The sequence below is a fragment of the Peromyscus leucopus genome, unplaced genomic scaffold, assembly GCF_004664715.2.
Source record: "Peromyscus leucopus breed LL Stock unplaced genomic scaffold, UCI_PerLeu_2.1 scaffold_151, whole genome shotgun sequence".
Lineage (NCBI taxonomy): Eukaryota > Metazoa > Chordata > Mammalia > Rodentia > Cricetidae > Peromyscus > Peromyscus leucopus.
This window is the reverse complement of record NW_023504677.1, coordinates 49,454-71,167: the sequence shown is the minus strand read 5'-3', so window position 1 is coordinate 71,167 and position 21,714 is coordinate 49,454. Positions and strand designations below refer to the sequence as shown.

Here is a 21,714-nt window from a genome sequence, read left to right as displayed (position 1 = left end):
ATAACATCATAAATCAAATGGGTCTAACAGGCATCTACAGAGCATTCCACCCAAATACGGAAGAATATACTTTCTTCTCAGCAGCCCATGGAATGTACCCAAAATTGGCCCCATATTAGGACATAAAGCAATTTCTAGCCGGGCGGTGGTGGCGCACGCCTTTAATCCCAGCACTCGGGAGGCAGAGCCAGGCAGATCTCTGTGAGTTTGAGGCCAACCTGGTCTACAGAGTGAGATCCAGGTCAGGCACCAAAACTACACAGAGAAACCCTATCTCGAAAAACCAAAAAAAAAAAAAAAAAAAAAAAAGCAATTTCCAACAGATACAAAAAGCTCCAGAAAAAAACAAAAAAGAAATACTCAAGAGTACATGGGAAGAAATAATCAAAATCAGGGCTAAAATAAATGAAATAGAAACAACCAAAAAATACAAAGAATCAGTAAAATGAAGAGTTCATTCTTTAAGAAAATCAATAAGATTCTGTATTCCAACAAACAGGAAACCCCCCTCAAAACCCTCAAAAAAAAAAAAAACTTAATGAATTTCTTGATATATATATATATAACCTACCAAAGTTAAATCAAGATGAAATAAACAATTTTAAGAGACTCATAGCCTCTAGTGAAATAGTAATTAAAAGTTTCCTAAATTAAAAAAGCCCAGGGGCTGGAGAGATGACTCAGAGGTTAAGAGCACTGATTGCTCTTCCAAAGGTCCTGAGTTCAATTCCCAGCAACCACATGGTGGCTCACAACCATCTATGGTGTCCTCTTCTGGCCTGCAGTCATACATGCTGTACACATAATAAGTAAATAAATCTTTAAAAAAAAAAAAAAAAAAAAAGCCCAGGGCCAGACAGATTAGGGACTGAATTCTACCAGAATTTCAAAAAAGAATTAATGCCAATACTCCTCAAACTATTCCACAAAATAGAAACTGAAGGAACATTTCCTAATTCTTCTTATAAAACTGCTATTACACTGATACCAAAACCACACAACCACACAATGACACAATAAAAAGAGAACAAACAAATACAGATTAAAATCCCTAAAGAACACAGATGCAAAAATTCTCAATAAAATACTTGCAAACTGAATTCAAGAACACATCAAGGCCGGACGGTGGTGGTGCATGCCTTTAATCCCAGCACTCGGGAGGCAGAGCCAGGCGGATCTCTGTGAGTTCGAGGCCAGTCTGGGCTACCAAGTGAGTTCCAGGAAAGGCACAAAACTACACAGAGAAACCCTGTCTCAAAAAAAAAAAAAAGAACACATCAAATGGATTATCTACCATAATCAAGTTGGCTTCATCTCAAAGATGTAGGGATGGTTCAACATACATAAGTCAATAAGAGAAATTGACCACATAAATAGACTGAAAGACAAAAACTACATGATCATCTCATCAGAAGCAGAAAGGGCCTTTGACAAAATCCAATATCCCTTCATAATAAAAGTCCTGGAGAGATCAGGGACACAAGGGACATACCTCAACATAACAAAGGCAACTTACAGGAAGCCCACAGCCAACATCATCCTAAACAGAGAAACTCAAAGTATTTCTACTAAAATCAAGAACAAGACAAGGATGTCCACTCTCCACACCTATTCAATATGGTACATGAAGTCTCAGTTTAGCTAGAGCAACGACAACTGAAGGAAAAAAGAGGATACAAATAAGAAAGGAAAAAGTCAGTGTCCTGACTTACAGATGATACAATTTTATACATAAAAGACCCTAAAGATTCCACCAGGAAACTTCTATAGCTGATAAACACCTTCAGCAAAATAGCAAGACATAAAAATGAACACACAAAAATCACTAGCCTTCCTATAGACAAAAGTACTGAGAAAGACATCAGGGCAACAGTACCATTCACTATTGCCTCACCAAAAAAAAAAAAGAAAAGAAAAAAGAAAAAGCCACATATCTTGGGGTAACTCTAACCAAGCAGTGACAGACTTGTTAGTAAAAACTTTAAGGCACTGACAAGGGACACCTTCAAATGAGAGCAAAGTGGCAGCCTATAGAATGGGGGAAAAAAAAATCTTTACCAAGTTCATATCTGATAGAGGGTAGTATCTAGAATGTATAAAGATCTAGAAAAACTGAACATCAAGAAAACAATAATCCAATTCAATAATAGGATACAAAGCCAGCAAAGTGGTGCACACCTTTAATCCTATCACTCAGGAGGCAGAGGCAGATGGATTTCTGTGAGTTCAAAGTTGGGCTAGTCTACACAGTGAGTTCCAGGACAGCCAGAGATACATAATGAGACCCTGTCTCGAAAAAACAAAAACAAAAACAAAAAAGGGGGATATGGAACTAAGCAGTTGACAAAAGTTGAAACACGTATGCTGAGAAACTCTAAAATAATGTTCAACATCCTTAGTCATCAGGGAAATACAAATAAAATCTTCTCTGAGGTTATGGTCAGAATGGTCATAATCAATAAAACAAATGACAGCACATGCTAGTGAAGGTGCAGATAAAGGGGAACACTCATCCTTTACTGGTAGAAGTGCAACTTGGTACAGCCACTATGGAAATCAGTGTGGCAGTTCCACAGGAAGCTGGAAAACCACCTCAAAATCAAGCTATACCACTTGGGAATATACCCAAAGGACTCTACATTCTACTAAGAGATAAATATGCTCATGCATGTTCATTGCTGCTCTATTCATAATAGCCAGAAATTAAAAACAGTCCACCAACTGATCACTGGATAATGAAAATGTAGTACATTTACACAACAGAATATCATTCAGCTGTCAAGAAAAATCCAATTATGAAATTCACAGGTAAATGGATAGAGCTAGAAGCAATCATCCTGAGTGAGGTAACCCAGGCCCCAAAGGACAAATACTGCAGGTTTTCTCTTTTATGTGAACATTAGCTTTCAAGCTTTAGGTATGTATGTTTCAATCCTAATAACCACAGAAATGAGGTAACTACTGAGGGACCAGCAGGGAGATGCAGATCTTCTAAGGAAGAGGAAATAGAATATAGAGTTATAAAGGGAAACCAGAATAGGAGGATTAAATGAGGAGAGGAATGGAAGGGCAGGATAAAGGAGGAAAAACAGGGAGGGACAACTAACACTAAAGGTCTTTTGTAAAGCCATATGGAAACCCACCATTGTAGAAACTTCCTAAAATATATATGAAAGAAATGTAAGTGAAGTCACCATATAATGAGGGAGATAATGCGCCAACTAGACATCTTATGCACCAAGCTGAACCTCCAGTGCTAGGAATGAGTTACATCTTACTGAGTTGTTGGCCAAAGGGGGGCCAAAGACCCCCCCCCCCCCCCGACCCAACATCACACCAAGGTTTATTGGTTACTCTCCATAACCTGATGGTAAGGCCCTACTGCTGAAGACACAACTTACTTAAGTCATCAAACAGGAAGAAACTGAACTAGGAGCTTCACCCTTATGAAGGTACTTTACATGCTACTGGAGGTGAAAATAAATCATCAATTCACCAAGCTACAAACCCTGCAATTTCCAACAAAGACCTGGCCACAAAATATACTGATATAATAGTGAAAAGTGTTATGGATTAACCAACCACTTTTTGATTGGATTAAAGGTCCACTTGATGAGATGGAACCCATATAAGACAATGCTAAAGTGGCCAGAACCTGAGACTAGATAGGAAGGTCATGGGCCTAGGAGAAAACATACTATTATTCCACTAAAGGAACATAGCAATAAAATTACTCCTCATGACATATTGCTATAACCATAGAGCAGAGTATCACTCACTCAATCCTTATCAGAAGCTTCTTCTTGCAGTTGATGATAACTAACAACGAGATCCACAACTGGACAACGTGCAGAGTGAGAGACTTCGGAGCACTCAGCTCTAAATGGTGTGTCTTTATCAAAGCCCTCCCCTCAAGGCTCAAGGATCTATGTGGAAGAAGAGGCAGAGGTGGTGGATAACACCATGGAAACAGGGTCTTCCAGATTGATAAGCATAAGAACCCAGAGACTGTAACATCATGCACAAGACCTGCACAAGTTCAAAGCAGACGAAATCCCAGCACTAAGAAAGGGATGTGTACACAAAGTCCCACCCTAACCAAGAATCTATTTGCAAGTGATATCTGCTGGGAATGGAATAATCATCTTTCTCCAGTGGGGTATCACTGGGTATATTTCCATATTCCAGAGCAGGTCCCATGCCCAGGAGTAGTTGGCCAACACAAAATAAACTCCATGGGTTTTGTTGTTTGTTTTATTATTATGTCATAACTGATTCTCTTTTACAGTTTGTTTTGATTTTCTATTTTTTTGTGCAGTGGGTGGTTTGTTGTTTTCTTTTGTTATTGTTTCTTTCTTGAGAGAGAGAACGTGAAGTTGGGTGGGTAGGGAACTTGGGGGAGTCTGGGAGGAACTGGGAGAGTGGAAAGAGAATATGATCAATTATATGAAAAATGTTTAAATAAAAAATTTAGGAATTAGAAAGAAACAGAGGGGAAGGAAGAAGAAAGGAAAGGAGGAAGGGAGAGTCTGAGGAAAGGAGGAAAAGAGAAAAAGAAAAGCAAACAGACATTTCAGTCCTGATGAGTGACTAGAACATTACCTATAGACATGTCTAAGGAAAGCAATGGAATTTTGATTGAGCCTCTAGACCCAGCTACCTGGTTATAGGAAACAGGAGATAGAGGAATAAGCTAGTCTGCACATAAATGTGTGATAACAAAACTGAGCGCATGAGAAGTATGATGCAGTCCATGGGATACACCAGGAAAAGAAAAGAGGAGCTGGGTTAGCAATAACACCTATAATCAATCCCAACACTTGGGAGGCTGGAAGAGGATTGAGAATTCAAAGGTAGCCTGTGCTACAAAGAATAAACTATTTCAAAAAAACAAACCAAGCCGGGCGGTGGTGGCGCACGCCTTTAATCCCAGCACTCGGGAGGCAGAGCCAGGCGGATCTCTGTGAGTTCGTGGCCAGCCTGGGCTACCAAGTGAGTCCCAGGAAAGGCGCAAAACTACACAGAGAAACCCTGTCTCGAAAAACCAAAAAAAAAAAAAAAAAAAAAAAAACAAACCAAATAACAACAAAAACAATCAAGAGACCCTCTCGAAAATTTTAAAATTTTCTAACACAGGACAAAATTTAAACTCTATCGGGTGTAGATGCATTCTTGGGCAATAAAATAATTTAAAAACAAAACTACAGGGGGTGATTCAGACAAGAAGTGGCAGCATGGCTTCTTTGGGAGGACAAACTGTGGCTATGACAGAGAGCACATGGAGGACTTCAAAGACAGTAAGTGAAAATCGCTTCTTAGCCTGGTGAAGGTTACAAAGGTGCTCACTTCACAGTAACCTATCGTATGTATGAATCATCTGTTGTGGGTGGTTTTCTGTATCTGCTGTTTTATAGTACAGGATGGTTTTTAAATTAATATTTCTTTCATACAAATGTCTAATTGATATATACACATCTGATTCTCTCTTGTGTTCCCCTTTCAAAATCCAAACCAGACCCCTGCATTGACATTCTGAAAGCTTCTTGATGTTGCTATGCTCCTCTTTTTTCTTTTTCCTTTTCATTTATCCACAGAAGATCCCAGATCACTTTACTAAAATGCATCTCTAAACATTCCCTTGGTGTTGCCTGACACTTCCTGTTTCTTGTGTCTCCTGCTTTTAGATCCAAAGGTTGTGATCAGATTCAGGTTCACTGGTTTAGCAAGAGTACATCTTCCAGACTGTGCTGCATAATAGCATCTGGCTGTCACTTTTCCTGTGACAATATTCTTTTCATTTCTCACATGAAAGTAAATGTACACCATTCCTTAAAAATTTCCACCTCCAAGTCCAACCCCGGTGCAAGAAAAATGAAAAGTTATATATATCTGTGACTGGTAAGGAGAGGTACTCAGTAGTCGGATTTACTTATTTGCCTAGCATGTCCAAGGTCCTGTGTTCCATCTCCAAAACCAGAGACAGAGGGAAACACCTGCAATTTAAAGACTTTAATGATTGAAAAACATCGGTTTTGTTCATTATTTAAAAATAAATCATAAATCCCAGAAAATGTCAGATGAAGAAAGTGGTAACTGCGAGTCAATCCCAAGAGAACTACAATCAACTGAATCACCATGTCACACCCCCTACAAAACGCTGTCTTCTAGATACAATGATGTCTTGTTACCTGTTGGAAGGCTTGAATTGAGGCCGAGTAGGAACGAAGAGAGAGACAAAATTTCAACAAATTCTGCTGCAAAGGAGACAGAAACTGAAATGCAGCTTCCAATATCGCATCATAATAGGAATGATCATTATCTGTCAAAAAAGCACATTAACCAGAACAATTGCAGGACTGCAGAAAACCAAACAAGACAGTTTATAAAGCACAGAACAAACACAGATGCCAAACTGCTTCATCTCAAGTGACTAAAATTACCTGAGGTCCACAATACAGATGGACACTTCTTTCCCTCCCCTCACTACCCTGCTTGCCTGGACTGCTACTTTCCTACTTGCCAGGATGACTTACTCCTGGAAGAATTCAGCTATGAAATCAGTCACTTAGGAAAGTAGACTTCCTCTCTATTCTATGCTTCCACAGACCGATTATATCACTGCTTGGGTCCAAGAATATTTGTCTGGCACATCATTTACTAAAGTACTTATTTACTGACTTTGGACACCCATAGAAAGAGGCAATGATTTGTATCTTTGTACTCTCAGAACCTAGATTGTGCTCTCTACTCAAATAACTAAATAAAACACTAAGGAGTACAACAGATATTGAAGAACATTGATAGTATCATAAAAGTTGAGAAGAATTTAAACAAAAAAGCTAGGCAAAGTTATTTAGAAGGAAAAGACATCTGTGTACTAGTATGAATAAATCCTCTAATAAATGAAAAGCAAAATTACAAAACATAGCAGTCATTTTTGCCAAAGACTGTGATATAAATATGTGTGTGTGTGTGTGTGTGTGTGTGTGTGTGTGTGTGTGTGTGTGGTCAAAAAACCCACTACGGAATAAATGTTAAATGGCTTTTAAAAGCAAGCAAAAAAAAAAAAAAAATACAAGAAATAGAGACAAGGAAGAGCATCCAACCTTTTATTTAGCTTTGACTACAGCATGAGTTATATGAGTCATTCAAAAAATAAAATCTTCAATAGGAAAAATATTAACTTTGGGGTGTGTGTGTGTGTGTGTGTGTGTGTGTGTGTGTGTGTGGTGTATACTCATGTATATGTGTGAACACACTTGTGTCAAGTGGACATGAACAAGACTACATGGATACCAAGCGTCTTCCTTTATCTCAATCTCTTGTTGAGGCAAGCTCTCTCACTGAGCCCAGAGCCTGCCAATTGCAGCTAATCTACAGCCAGCCTGACCCAGGTATCCCCTCTCTCTGGCTCCTGAGTGCTAAGCTGACAGTGGCTATCACATCTGCCTGGCTTTTATGTGGTCTGGGATCTAATGCTGGCCCTCCCACTAAGACATTGTGTGCTTTATCCTCTGAGTTATTTCCCTAGTCCCAATATTTATACTTTTAAAAACAGAATATAAAAGGTTCCATATCACATTAGCATCATCTTACATGGAAAAAGAAAACAGGAAGAAATACCTCAAAATGGTCCCAGAAATTAATAATGCCAATCTTTAGATGGCAGAACTATGAATAATAAAATATTTGACATACTTTTATAATCACTTCTAATAATTCACATCCCTGTAACATTAACCAAGAATATGTATCATTTATATTGAAATTTCATTTTAAATGTTAAGACCTAAGGTTTTATTTTAAAACCATATTGATAAATTTATTACATGAAATCATAAAATTATTTAAGATGTATTATTTTTATTATGTGTTTGTCTGTGTGTTGGTACATACACATGACTGCCCTCAGAGCCAGAGGCATCAGATTCCCTTGGAGCTAGAGTTAGAGGCAGTCGTGAACTGCTGGATATGGGAGCTGGGAACTGAACTCAGGTCATCTGAAAAGCATACACACTCTTAAGCACTGAGCCATGTCTCCAGCTCTGTGAAATAATCTGTCATACACAATTCTAGTTCACTCTAACTTACACAGTGACGACAACTTACAGATGCTCTGTCACTGTGTAATCAAGGAAGTACACTTCCACAAATGAGGACGACCAAGGTCACGGGGCGGCATCTTCTGGCACCACTCTCATGTATGCGCTTCATCCCTGACCAGAACATCACTGGATAGATGGCTATCACTACACTCCTCTATTAGCACCTTTGACTAGCAATGTCTACAACCTATATAACATCTTCTGTTAGAAAATGTTCAAGAAAGCACACCATCCATAAACTAAAACTGAGCAATACAATATACATCTTAACTTGACATCTTGACACTCAAGTATTCAGTGGCCAGCAGGCATAATGGAAAACATACTAGGTGGCACTAATTTAATGATAACATGCTTAATACAAATAGATGAGCTGTGTAACTAGCTCATAACAAAAGGAAGAGAGAATCAATGAAACACGTAAAGTTAATACTAAATGACCTAAAATAAAAGGTACTTCCACTAAGTAGTCCCAAAGCACATTAATAAAAGAGCACAACCGAGCAAAAGCAATGGGAAGAAAGGCATTATTTGCAGTCAAAGTCACAAACTGCACACACACAAAAATAATGATTTGTGGTGTCTGCTGCCAACAGCCCCAAGTATTCAAGAGGTTGAAGCAACAGGACTGTGTAACCAGCCTGGTCACAAAGTAAGACCTCATTTCTTGAAAAGGAAAATAAAAATGTATTGGTTTAAGTCAGTAGGGGTTGGGGAATAGCTCAGTGGCATAGCATAGCTTCCCACGCACTGTTTTCAATCGGCCTACCATGACAACTCTAGTCATTAAAGAAAATAATATTTTCCATTAACTGTCATGTTACATATACTATACAAAGGAGACCATTTTTTTCTAACATTTTCCCAGACCACAGAGTCAAACAAATATTTGCTTCAATTTTACCGTGATGATCTGATGATCCAATATTTTGACTGGCTTCTACAAAACTCCAAAATTTCTCTTGACTGTCTTCTGCTAAGAACTCACTGGGAGAAAAGTGGGAGATATCAGCAATGAGACAATAAAATCTTCCATCACAAGCTATATTACTAGAAAGAATAAAGGGAATTTACATTCCCAAATGTCTGCAGTTTGGCTTTTAATATATATACATATATACACAAACATATATATGTATACATATATATTATTTATCTTTATGTATAATGTGTATTTTCTTAATGAAAATAACCTTCATTATTTCATACATATATATGTATATGTATATTATTTATCTTTATGTATAATGTGTATTTTCTTAATGAAAATAACCTTCATTATTTCATATTAGCTATTAATAACAGCTTAATAACTTGTTCACGTCGGTAGCTATTTCTTAAGAAACCTAGAACAATAAAGATGTTATAATAGGGAACCCTAATATACAATGACTTATGAAGCCCATTAGCAGAACTCATCAGCAGTGAAAGCAGGAGGAACCGGCCATTCTAGCAATAGTTCTGTCCACATCCGTTCTGAAAGATCTTACAAAGAGCAAATATGTTTAGCCTAAGGTTCTCCACAGTAAACATGAACCCTAAAAAATTTCTTGAAGAATAAAGGCATATCTTTTAATGTCTAAAAAAATCAAATTTTCAAGATCACAATTTTTTTTTGCTCAAATTAGTACACATCTAACAAAATCAAACCTAAGAATTATCATCTCTTTTAGCTTTACACTATTATCCTAAAACAATGGTCTTTCTGAATTTCCTTTCACTCAAGTCTAAAGCTCCTGAAATAAAATGCATTTAATGTGCACATGAATGATTCCTGTAAACTGGTGACTGTCACTGGAAGCCCAGTGCTAATGAGGTGGTTATCGCTCACTGTCTTAAAGCAAACTACAGATCTAGACCTCAGCTTACCGAGCCAAAGGAAGACTTACCCGTTATGTGCCAACACTGCGGTGTGCAACTCTCCCTCTACTTCACAGTTAAACCCAGAAATATGGGAAAATAAGGCACAATTCCTGGTAATGCGCAGCTTCTCCAGAAATAGGCTTCAAAACGTTCCCACTATTATTAATGTGTCAGATTTGGTGCCTCCAGGAGTCTTCTTTTTTCTAGGCTGTCTAGCAACTGACATAAACACTAGACTCACCTTAGAATAGCTTACACTCTAAGAAAACAGGTACTGAGATGTCATGCTATGCAAATGAACACCAATTCATGAACTAAGGGGAGGATGATTTACTCACCAGTGGTAGACTAAAACAAAGACTCACTCGGGCTAAATATGCTTTTCATATAATCAAAAACAATTTTCTTGAAACATATTTTTTATCCTATTTCAGAGATCTAAGATTGTGGTCTTAAGAAAACAACTAAATCCATTGAAATAATCCAGCAGAAAAGAGAATAATAGAGACATTATTACAAGGAATAATGCTATCTTTTGTGTAGTATAATTAACTTTGCTTTTTAGCTTTGTATTCCTATGCCAGTGATTAAAAATATCTGTGGATTTGCTATAAGACATTTCAGTTGGGGAAGAGGACAGTACTAGTTACTGCACTCACACTGGCTTTTTTGCTCTTTGATACTGGGTGTGTAACTTAGGGCCTCCAACAATCTAGAGAAGCACCTACTTACAGAGCCACATCCAACCCCAAACATTGTTAAAATGAGTCATGTGCACAGAAGAACCATTTCTTTATTGGTAAATACTTTTAAATGTCATAGTACAAAGTTGTTCATCTACAGAAAACAAACAAATGTAGCAACCATATTCCACATTTCCGCTGTTACTGTGGAGATCAGCTAAGTCTCACACAGGACTAGACAAGGAAGGAAGGAATGCTTAAGGACTCTGTTCTCTGACAATGCACTTGGCATAGTCACTCAAGTATAAGTCCTCATAGCACCCTCGATTACAGCCACTTTCCAAATGGGGAAGCTGCTAAGAACTTGTTAAAGTTTTTCATCTATGAAAAAGGGTGCTAACTAGGCTTGGTGACTCATGCCTATAATGCCAATAATTATTACTGAGAGGCAGAGGCAGGAGGATCACAAGTTTGAGGTTAGCTTAGTCTCTACATAGCAAGACTGTGTGTGTGTGTGTGTGTGTGTGTGTGTGTGTATCTCATACACACAGAGAAAGAGTGTATGTTCCTACAAGCAACCTGATTTTCTTCCAGAATCTGTAAATCTGGTAGTAATCTTTTTCCTTAGACTAGAAGTCAATATAAATTCAAGTAGATTTGATTTATAACTCATTCTACATCCCTTAGCTATTTTAATATCTATTTCTATTAGTAACTATAGCTGCTTAAAACATTCAGAGTTTTACTTCAGTTAAATATATAAATATTTAGGTATATATATAGATACAGATATAGTATACATAGAGATATATGGATATATATACATATCACTTCATGAGCAATCACAGAGCTAAAAATCCCTTCATAATCATCAGGCACAATCTAAAAATATACACAGGAATGTTTTTAGTCCCTTAGGACTAGAAGCAAGAAAAACAAGGTCTGTAACAGCTACATGGTACACAGAGCTCTTCGCCCTCATCCACAGAGACAGTGTCGAAATCCATCATCATAGACATGAAGGAAGAATGGTGACCTCAGCTAGCTCCAGAACAGTGGTTCTCAATCTTACTAATGCTGCGACCCTTTCATACAGTTCCTCATGATGTGGTGACCTCAACCACAAAGTTATTTTCATTGCTACCATTTTGTTACTGTTATGAATGGTAATGTAAATATTTTCCAATGGTCTGTGAAAGGGTCATTCGAAGGCAGGAAGAGGGGTTCAATCCACAGGTGGAGAACCACTGCTCTGGAGGTAACTGCAGAGTGGTACAAATACACAAGGCTTCTTTGGAGGTGCCTACAAGGCCATTACCTCGACTACCTGTCTGCACACACCTACTGGAGAAGAGGCCTACAAGTAACAACTCAAAATGGCAAATTGCCAGAAACACCATGAAATGGGGAGGTGTCTGTGATGGGGAAGTTGATGATGCAAACATCAAAGCCTATACACTCAACTATGGTCAAAGAAACTGGACAAAAATTGAGGAATTAGAGCTGATAGTATTAAACATGCTTTCTCAACTCCATCATGGCTATGTACCACAAAAGTCTTCTAGGGGTTGAAGATATAGCTCTAATGTTAAGAGTGCTTGCCTAAACTGGAAGGCAGGGGCGCACACCTTTAATCCCAGTGCTCGGAAGGCAGAGCCAGGAGGATCTCTGTGAGTTTGAGGCCAGCCTGGGCTACAGAGCAAGTTCCAGGACAGGCTCCAAAACTACAAAGAGAAACCCTGTCTTGAAAAACCAAAAAAAAAAAAAAAAAAAGTGCTTGCCTAGCATGCATGAAATCCTTGGTTCATTATCCCCAGTATTACATTAGCCAGGCATGACAGCACATGGCTCTAATCCCAACACTGAGTATGTAGAAGCAAGGTCAGAAGTTTAAGGTCATCCTTGGCTACACAGCAAGTTTGAGGCAAGTTCAGGATCCATGAGACCCTGTCTTTAAAAACAACAACAACAAAAAAAAAAAAAAAAAACATGGATTACCAAAAAACCATTTAGTACATTTTTATCAATTTAAGGCTTAATTATTTTATGATTAAAGTACGGCCTGATTGTTTGTTTGTGACGAAGAATCGCTATGTAGCCCAGTCTGGCCTCAAACACGCAGTTCTCCTACCTTAACCCCTCCATATACTGGATTTACAGGTATACCATCATGCTTGGCTATAATTATTTCTGGAGGGGAGGGGCAGCATTAAGGATTGAACCTAGGGCTTCACAGTTGGCAGGCAAGCAAGCATACTACCGCTAAGTTATACTCCCCATCTTTTATTGCTGTTACTGCTGGATAATGATGATGTTTTCAGATAGTGTCTGGATAACATCCCCAGGTGGCCTTAAACTTCCCATCCTTCACCTGGGCAGCTGTGCTACAGGTATGTCACCATTCCCAGCTTTAAGATAACTCTTTTTTATCACAGTCTCATGTATCCCAGGGTAGTTTTGAATTCTCTATATACTAAAGGATGATCTTGAACTCCTGATATGCCTGCCTCAACCTCTCAAATGCTGGGATTAAAGGCCTGTGCTCCTCACCCTATGAGTTTATGTAGTGCCAAGGACCAATATAGTTACACAAGGAAATATTATATGGTACAAAAAAAAAAACTTTAAATGTGTATATACATTGATACAAATTAGTAAGATCTGACTTACTACAAAAGTAAGTAAAAACAATAATAGTAATAACCTCCAAATTTAAGGAAGTACTCAGATTTGGGAGACTACAATATAGAACAGGACTACCTTAAACAAGTAGACTTGTAACTTCTTCAGCTCCTTCCTCCTCCACCCCCCATTCTCTTACCCTAGGGTCCTGTTCTTATGAGCAATGTTCCTAAACCTGCCTGTGCAGCTGGCAGGCAGAGTCTGCATCCTCGGAACCCTTACACCGTACAGAGCACAGTGGGTGTTGTAAGGGACACTTACCACGCAAATGAAAAGTGTAAGCTCACTACTGAGTATTCATTTCCTACCAGACCACCCTAAGTTTATACTATTCCATTATACAGAAGAGAATACCCCCTTACCTGGCTTCCAACAGCAGTGGAGCAGAAAACCACTTTGTGGTAAGAGAGGTTGTAATGGCTTTTGAATTGGCCTCTGCTAAGGAAAACAGGCACAGTGAAGCCAGCGCAATCACAAGTCCCATGTTGTAACAGAGCCCTACAAAGGGAAAAGCAAAAGGCAATGTTAAAATTTCACAAGGAAGCAAAAACACAACATTAATACTTAGGACACAAAGTAACAGTGCAGGTACAGAAACAAAATGCAACCAACAGCCTCAACACCTTGATGGCACAAAAACTGTGCTGAGTACCTGGGACAAGGAAAGCTAGCGAGTTAAAGTTGACTACAATCTTTCCTATGGGGTGCCATTACTACACAGAGGTCACAGAGCAGGCTGCATGCAACTTCATAAAGTATGAGGAAAAACAAAGCTAAGACAGATGAAGTATGAATGACTAGTAGTGCTATAGGCAGAATCCTAATCTACAAAATAAAGGGGGGGGGCAGTAATGTTGTAGTCATAACCCCTCTACATCAGACTGACTTGGAGATAGAGTCTTTACAAGGTGACAAAACTTTGGTTATCAGGACAGTCATTAGTACAGTAATCCAGTATCACTAGTGTTAAGAAACAGAGAGGGGTGGACAGACCCAGAGTACCTGTGAAGAGAAAGTAAACACTGGAACTATACAGCAAGTCGAGGAGTGTCTGGGGGTCTGATGCTACTAGAGACTGAAATAGGCAAGCAAAAAGTCCCCACCCCTTGTAGTTTTGGAGGGAATATGGTGCTGCCACACCTCACCTGAGAACTTGCAGCCTAAAACTGGAAGACAATGAAGTCGGCTGTCAGGAGCCACCCAGTTTACGGCTCTACATTTTGTTAGCTCTAGGAAATAATGTAGTGAGTTTCAAATGTAACAAACTCAAAGACTGGATCGGCAATGGGCAAAGACTTCAGTAGTGTCTCATGCCATCTGCTCCACCTACAAAGTAGGGAATCCAAGTTCCTAGTAACAGCAATAGCCTCCTAGCTCCCATCAGCAGCCTCTCCAAGCAAACTGACATTCTCAGAGACAGCATCCAGACCACTGCAGAAAACATCGCCAGTTACTGATTGACCTCGGTTTTCATGCTAGAAACCTACCAACAGAACTTCCTTAATCAGACACACTCACCCTCCCCCAAGCTATCGAGAGATCAGCATCCTCAGTCTAGAACACTTGCCTAGCACAGCACAATGCCCATTCCACAACAGGCCACAAAAAGAAAAGCAAAAGCCAGGCCAGGTGACTCAAGACTCTAATCTTAACTACTCAGGAAGCTGGGGTGAGATTAGGATTAGAGTTTAAGACTAGCCTGGGCAACATGAGATAGGCAAGATGAGATCTCTTCTAAATTGAAAAAAAAAGAAATAGCATCTAACTTTGGATGGGACACATAAGGATGAGAAGATGGAAGTACTACACATTCTGTGCTTCTAAATGTAAGGCTCTGGCAGGCCCATCCTGGTCACACCCATTCCTTGATATTGGTTATAAAAACCTACTAATGAGATGGACACAAAAGATATTGAGTGAGTCTAACAGGATCTACTTTTTTACTGATATCATTTATGTTAAAAGCCTACCTTACACAATGCATAAGGATTGAAAAATAATTGAAGCAAAATAAATAAGAATAGAAAAGTATCTTTAAGAATCGTGTTAAGTTTAAGCACTGCCAACTTCTCTACAAATACACAAAACAACAAACAAAAACTTGAACATTCCATGAGTAAATAAAGCACTCAGTCCTGTCTTCATCAAATCCTCTCCTCAGAGCTCAGGGAGCTAGGCAGAAAGATTCTAAGAGAGGTAATGACTGACTCCAAGAAAACAGTATCCTCAGTAGGATACTGTTTGTGTAGACACAAAAGGACTAATGCACATAGGAATTCAGAGACAATGGCAGTACACACATGGCCTGCACAGGTTCAAGCCAAACTGTGTCCCAGCACTGAGAGAGGGAAGTGGATACAGACTCTCATCCCTAACCAAGGAGCTCTGACACCACCTGCAAAAATGAAACCTTGAGTCTACCTGGGTATATAGATCACCTCAGGGTAAACCCCATGCCCAGCAGTAAAGTGAACTCAAAACAAACTCAAGAATGTTTTTATAGACCTTTTGTCAAGTTGCTATATTTGGATATTTTTTGGTTTTGGGTTTTTTTTTTTTTTTTTTTTTTTTGAGCTGAGGACAAACTCACGGCCTTGCTAGGAAGTGCTCTACCACTGAGCTAAATGTCCAACCCCAATATTTTTTGTCTTATTGGTCTTTTGCTTGTGTATTTTGATTTCCATTTTCTGTACTTTTTGCACGTAGGGGGTGAAAGCTTCTTGTTTGTGGTTTTTTTTGGTTTTTTGTTTGCTTGGTTTTTTTTTTTTTTTTTTTTAAGGGAGATAGAGCCAAGTGGTGCAGCGCACGCCTTTAATCCCAGCACTCAGAGGCAGAGGCAGGTAGATCTGAGTGGAGGCCAGCCTGGTATACATAGAGTTCCAGGACAGCCAGGGCCACACAGAGAAACTGTCTCAGAAAAAAAGAAAAAGAAAAAAATATTTTTCAAAAACAGAAAAGAACACAGTTACCAAACCCAATCTCAAACTACACTATGGAGCTATACTGAGAAAGAGAGGCTGGTCCTGGCACACCTAGACAGGTAGACCAGTGGAATAGAGGACCTGAAACAAAGTTATGACCAAGTTATGCCCACTTAAATTTTGACTGAAAAGACAAAATGTGTATGCTGGGAAAAGGACAGCCTATTCAACGAACAGTGCTCGCAAAACTGGGTTCCATCTGCAGAAGACAAAATAAGATTACCTTTCACCTTATACAAAAACCATTTGAAATCAATCAACCTTAACTTAAAACCCAAAACTTCTGGAAAAAAAAGGGGATACTGGTCAAGATATTGGGATAGCCAAGAGTTTTTTTAAATAGGACACCAGTAGCATAGAAACTAACCCCAAGTATTGGACTAGACAAAAATCAAGTTTCTATACAACAAAGGAAATAATCAGCAAAGCAAACAGCCCACAGAATGGGGAAAAAAATATCAGCCACCCTTCACACAAGGGGCAAATATCCAGAATTGACAAAGAATTACAGAAATTAAATAGCAAGGAAATAAAACTGCCAATCAACAAATGGGCAAATAAAATGAATAGGTGGTTTTCAAAAAAAGAAACACAAATGACCAATAATTATTTCTCAAAGAGTTTAATATCCCTAGCCATCAGGGAAATACAAATTAAAACTACTTTGAGACAATACCTCACCCAGTCAGATGGCTATCATCAACAAATCTGACAACAAATGTTGGAAAAGATGTAGTAAAAGAACCCTTATTCACTGTTGGTGAAGATGCTAATAAATATAGCCATTGTGGCGATCAGTTTGGAGATTTCCCAAAATAATTAAAAATATATAACTACCTTATAACCTAGCTACTTCACTCCTGGGTAGAGATATCCAGAGCACTCCAGACCCTGGCATAGAAATATTTGTGCCCCCACATTTACTGCTGCTTTATTCAATATAAAATATCAGAATCAACCTAGTTGTCCATCAATAGAAGAAGGAAATGAAATTTTTACACACACACACAACACAAATATTATTCAGCTGTAAAGCAAAACGTAATTGTGGTTTATATATTATGCACCCCAATAAACTTACCTGGGGGGTCAGAGAACGAAACAGCCACTATATTAAACATAGACGTTAGGCAGTGGTAGCATTCTGGATGGATCTCTGTGAGTTCAAGGCCATACTGGAAACAGAGCCAGGCATGGTGGCACACACCTTTAATCCCAGCACTTGAGATCTCATGTCTTGCTTGGGAAAGACACACGCCTTTAATCCCAATGAGTGAGGAAGCAGAGAGGTATATAAGGCGTGAGGAACAGGAACTAGAGGTCTTTTTAAGCTTTTAGGCTTTTAGCAGCAGTTCAGCTGAGATCCATTTGGGATCCAGTTTGAGGAAACAAGATCAGCGGAGAAGTTGTTGACAAGGTTAGGTTGGATGTGGCTTGTTCGGTTTCTCTGATCTTTCAGTGTTCACCCCAATACCTGGCTACGGGTTTGCTTTTATTAATAAGACCTTTAAGATTCGTGTTACACGTAATCACAAACTTTTCAAGAAAATGGATGGAGTTAGATGTATAATATTAACTAAGGTCACACAATCAGACAGAAAAAAAAAAAAGCCCACATTGCCTCCCTAATAATGCAGAACCTAACCAAAATATATGTGTACATGTAATCAAATGTACGGTGGTATAGTATAACGTGTGTAGAAAGAGAAGGGGTGGGGAAGGACTAAATGCAGGGAACAGCCAGGAACTGTGAAAAGAGGCTATGGAGCTCCAAGTGCTTTACATATATCATGTCACCTGTCCTTCTACATAACGCCCAAAAGACGCAAGTTTCTGAGTGTAGCAGCCATGTCTACTTTGTTAACCACAGCAGGACACCTGGCACAGCAGTAGTTATTCCACAGATGTGCTTTATGAAGGAAGTGTCACCATTGCCATTTAGAAATAAGAAAGCTCGGAGCAGTGACGTTAGTGATGCTGGAGAATCAAGTAGCAAAGTGCAGAACCTTGCTTTGTTCTATTAGTGGGTTTGTTTTCTGAGACAATGTCTTATTCCGTAACCCAGGCTGCTTGGAACTGGGAAGCTTCCTGCTTCTGAGTACTGGGATTTTAAATGTGCACCACTGTGCTTGGCAGTTTTTAATATTCTACACTATTGTGCTATTTTCCCTTGGTTCTTTGGCTTTAGGAGAAGTAAGGATTCATTCTCTGCAGGATACAACTGAGCAAAGTATGTTATTTCAAGAACCTTAGTTCAAGAGTTTTTCTAAGTCAGGCATGCCACATGCCTTTAATCCCAGCACTCAGAAGGCAGAGACAGGCAGACCCTGAGTTCAAGGCCAGCATGATCTTCACAGTGAGTTAGTTCCAGGACAGCCAGGGTTACAGAGAGAGACCTTGTCTCAAAAAAAAAAAAAAGTATTTGTTTTGTTTTTAATGGACAAGTGTTTGAAAGGAACAATGTCAATCTGAAGGGAATAAAACTGGCCCCAGAGAAATCCACCCAACCAACTTCACAGGTCCATACTTAGGGTGACTTAAAGGACTAAATGTGAGCTCCTCAACGCAGGGAGTTTTGCCTGTGATGGACATGTCTAGCATGAAGCCTGGAAACCGGCAGACACTAAAAATGAAATAAAAACAGGCTTCCTTCATAAAGGGATTAAGAAAACAACAGAGAAGAGGTGAGACACCAAAAGTCATTATGATTTACAAAGATCACGACCACATGGCTAGTGCACACAGCACTTGAAGGGGAAGGGAACTTCTATTAAGATAGATAGGCAGGGAAAGCGAAGGGAGGCTTCTAAAATGGTAGCTTCTTGTTTCTGGAAGACATTTCAAGGGGAACAGCTGGAAGGCATGGGAGCAGGTATCTGAAAAGGACCAATAGGAGAAAGAGGACACAGGGGCCCTATAAAACACCCAAGCCAGCAGCAACAGAGCAGACTTCCAGCCTCTGGACTCTCCCATCCCAAAGGAATAGAGTGGTCACTTCGTCCTTGACAACAGTTGTCACCCTGGTTGTACACTCAGGAGGCCGAGGCAAACAGATCTATAAGTTCAAAGCTAGCCTGGTCTACATGGTGAGTTCCAGGCAGCCAAGGATATACAGTAAGACCGTATCTCAAAAACATTTTTTAAAAGGTAATCGAATAAAGCCAGGCAGTGGTGGCACATGCCCTCAATTCCAGCACTCAGAAACAGAGGCAGGAGGATCTCTATGTTCAAGGCCACATTGGTCTACACAGTGAGTTCCAGACAGTCATGGCTACATAGTGAAACCCCTCTTGAAAAACAAACAAAAACAAACAAGGTAATTAAATAAAGTAGAGAGTAACTAAGGAAAACTCTTTTATATATGTGTTCATTTTTATTTCTAAGAATATTTTTATTTTAAAGACTTATTTTTTTATGTGTATTGGTATTTTGCCTGCCTTCCTGTATGTGTACTATTTGTGCCTGGTGCCTGAGGAGGCCAGAAGAGGGTGTTAGATCCTCCAGAACTGAAGTTATAGATGGTTGTAAGCCATCATGTGGGTGCCAGAAATCAAAGATGGGTCTTCTGAAGAATAGCCAGTGTCTTAACCACTAAGCCATCTCTCCAGCCCCCTGGGAAGAGTCTCAACCATGACCTCAGGCCTCCACATACTGGTAAATGTACCTCCCAAACACACACAAGAAAAAGCAAAATGGAAAAGACAAGATTGTAAGAAGGACAAAAGGAAAGGCTACATACCCAGAGGTATGACTTTTAATATATTTTAAAGATTTATTATTACTTACATGTATGTATGTGAGCTGCATGCATTTATATACATCATGTGTGTACAGGTGCCCAAGCAGACCAGAGAGCATTAGATTCCTGGAACTACAGTCACAGGGGGTTGTAAGCTGTCTGTTGTGGGTGCAGAGCAGAACTCAGGTCCCCTGTCAGGACAGTAAATAATCTAAATTGCTGCCATCCTCTCTCCAACCTACCCTGCAATAGTTCTTCAGAGAAAGTATATACCCTTGAGAAGTACAGCACCACTGGAGATGGGACAGGATGAAAGCTGTACGTTAAAGAGCAGCTTTGACAACCTGACCCCACACTTGACCTCCTAAGTGATGCCAGAGGGAAGATTTGTGCAGAGAAACAAACAGGTAAGAACTTCACTGAAGCACTCCTCTGTTTGAAGATGCTCTCATTTTTATAAGTTCCACTAGCATTCTAACCCTAGTGGTCCTTACATGTTGCTTATAAAGATGAAGATTCCAATGCTGGCATGATGGACAGACAGCAAGCACAACAAGTTCTAGGCCGAGTCTAAATACAACCATCTGTGAGCTCCCAGAGCATTTAAACTAAAGCTTGCTCACTGATCCACAGTCAAATATTAAAAACTCTAAGTAACAGGTATGCATGTCGAATGTTTTCACTTTCTGGAAAGCAGAATAGGCATGATGAGTCATTCCTAAGTAATCACCAAATTCCTTCCTTCTCTTCAAGACAGGTTCTTGTTATGAAAACTTGCTGTGGCCTTGCTGCCTCTACTGTACCTCCCTCCCAAGTGCTGGATTACAGAAGTACACCACCACAGACTTAGTTTGCTTCATCTTTTTTAAACTAAAGAGTTAACAAACTCTTTAAAAAAAACACGAAAAAAGAAAATCTGCAGTCTGCAAGTCTACAGACTGAATTTCAACATGTTCAATAGTAGCAAAGAAAATAAGAGGAAGCATCCAACCCAAGTGAGAAGAAATTAACTAAACTTGACACATTTTATAATAACCTGTGGACACATTAATTGATCCAATCCAAAGTTACTGTTCATCTAATGAGAATGATGATCAGATCCCTGCAAAAGAAATTCTAACTGAAATTTCTCCATAGCACCATCTATTCCCTTCTAGTTAAATGTGCTCTAAGACACCCTTTTATACAAATTATGTTTACTTTTCATAAAGTTTTAGGCCAAGGAGATAGTTCCATGAATAAAGGCCCTTGCTACACAAGCCTGATGACCTGAGAGTTCAATCAGTGTCCTCTGATCTCCACATGCACACCATGACATTGCACACCGACTCTGTGTCTCTGTCTGTCTGTCTGTCTCTCTCACAGAAGGAAGTTCTAGCAAGTGAGTAGAGCAGTGGGTAAAGGCTTTGTCGTGCAAGCTGGTGTCCTGGTGACCTAAGTTTGATCCCTGAAACCCACACAGAGGTGGGTGGAGAGAACTAACTCCACAAAATTGTCCTGCACACACAGAACAAAAACTAAATAAATAAAATAAAACTTTTAATTTAAAAAAGAAAGTTTCAGCTAGTTTACCAAAAGCAAAGTAAGCATGAAAGGCTACAATCGGCTCCAGTTTGGTACAGTTAACTAGCTCTTCAAAATGTCTTCAAGCAAGCCCAGCT

At 39.3% G+C, this 21,714-nt stretch overlaps 1 pseudogene; it reads right to left on the bottom strand.

The window, feature by feature from the left end:
* Nucleotides 1–13,874, bottom strand: part of LOC114690523 — a 119,257-nt pseudogene extending 105,383 nt beyond the window's left edge.
* Between the last annotated feature and the right edge of the window lie 7,840 nt (nucleotides 13,875–21,714).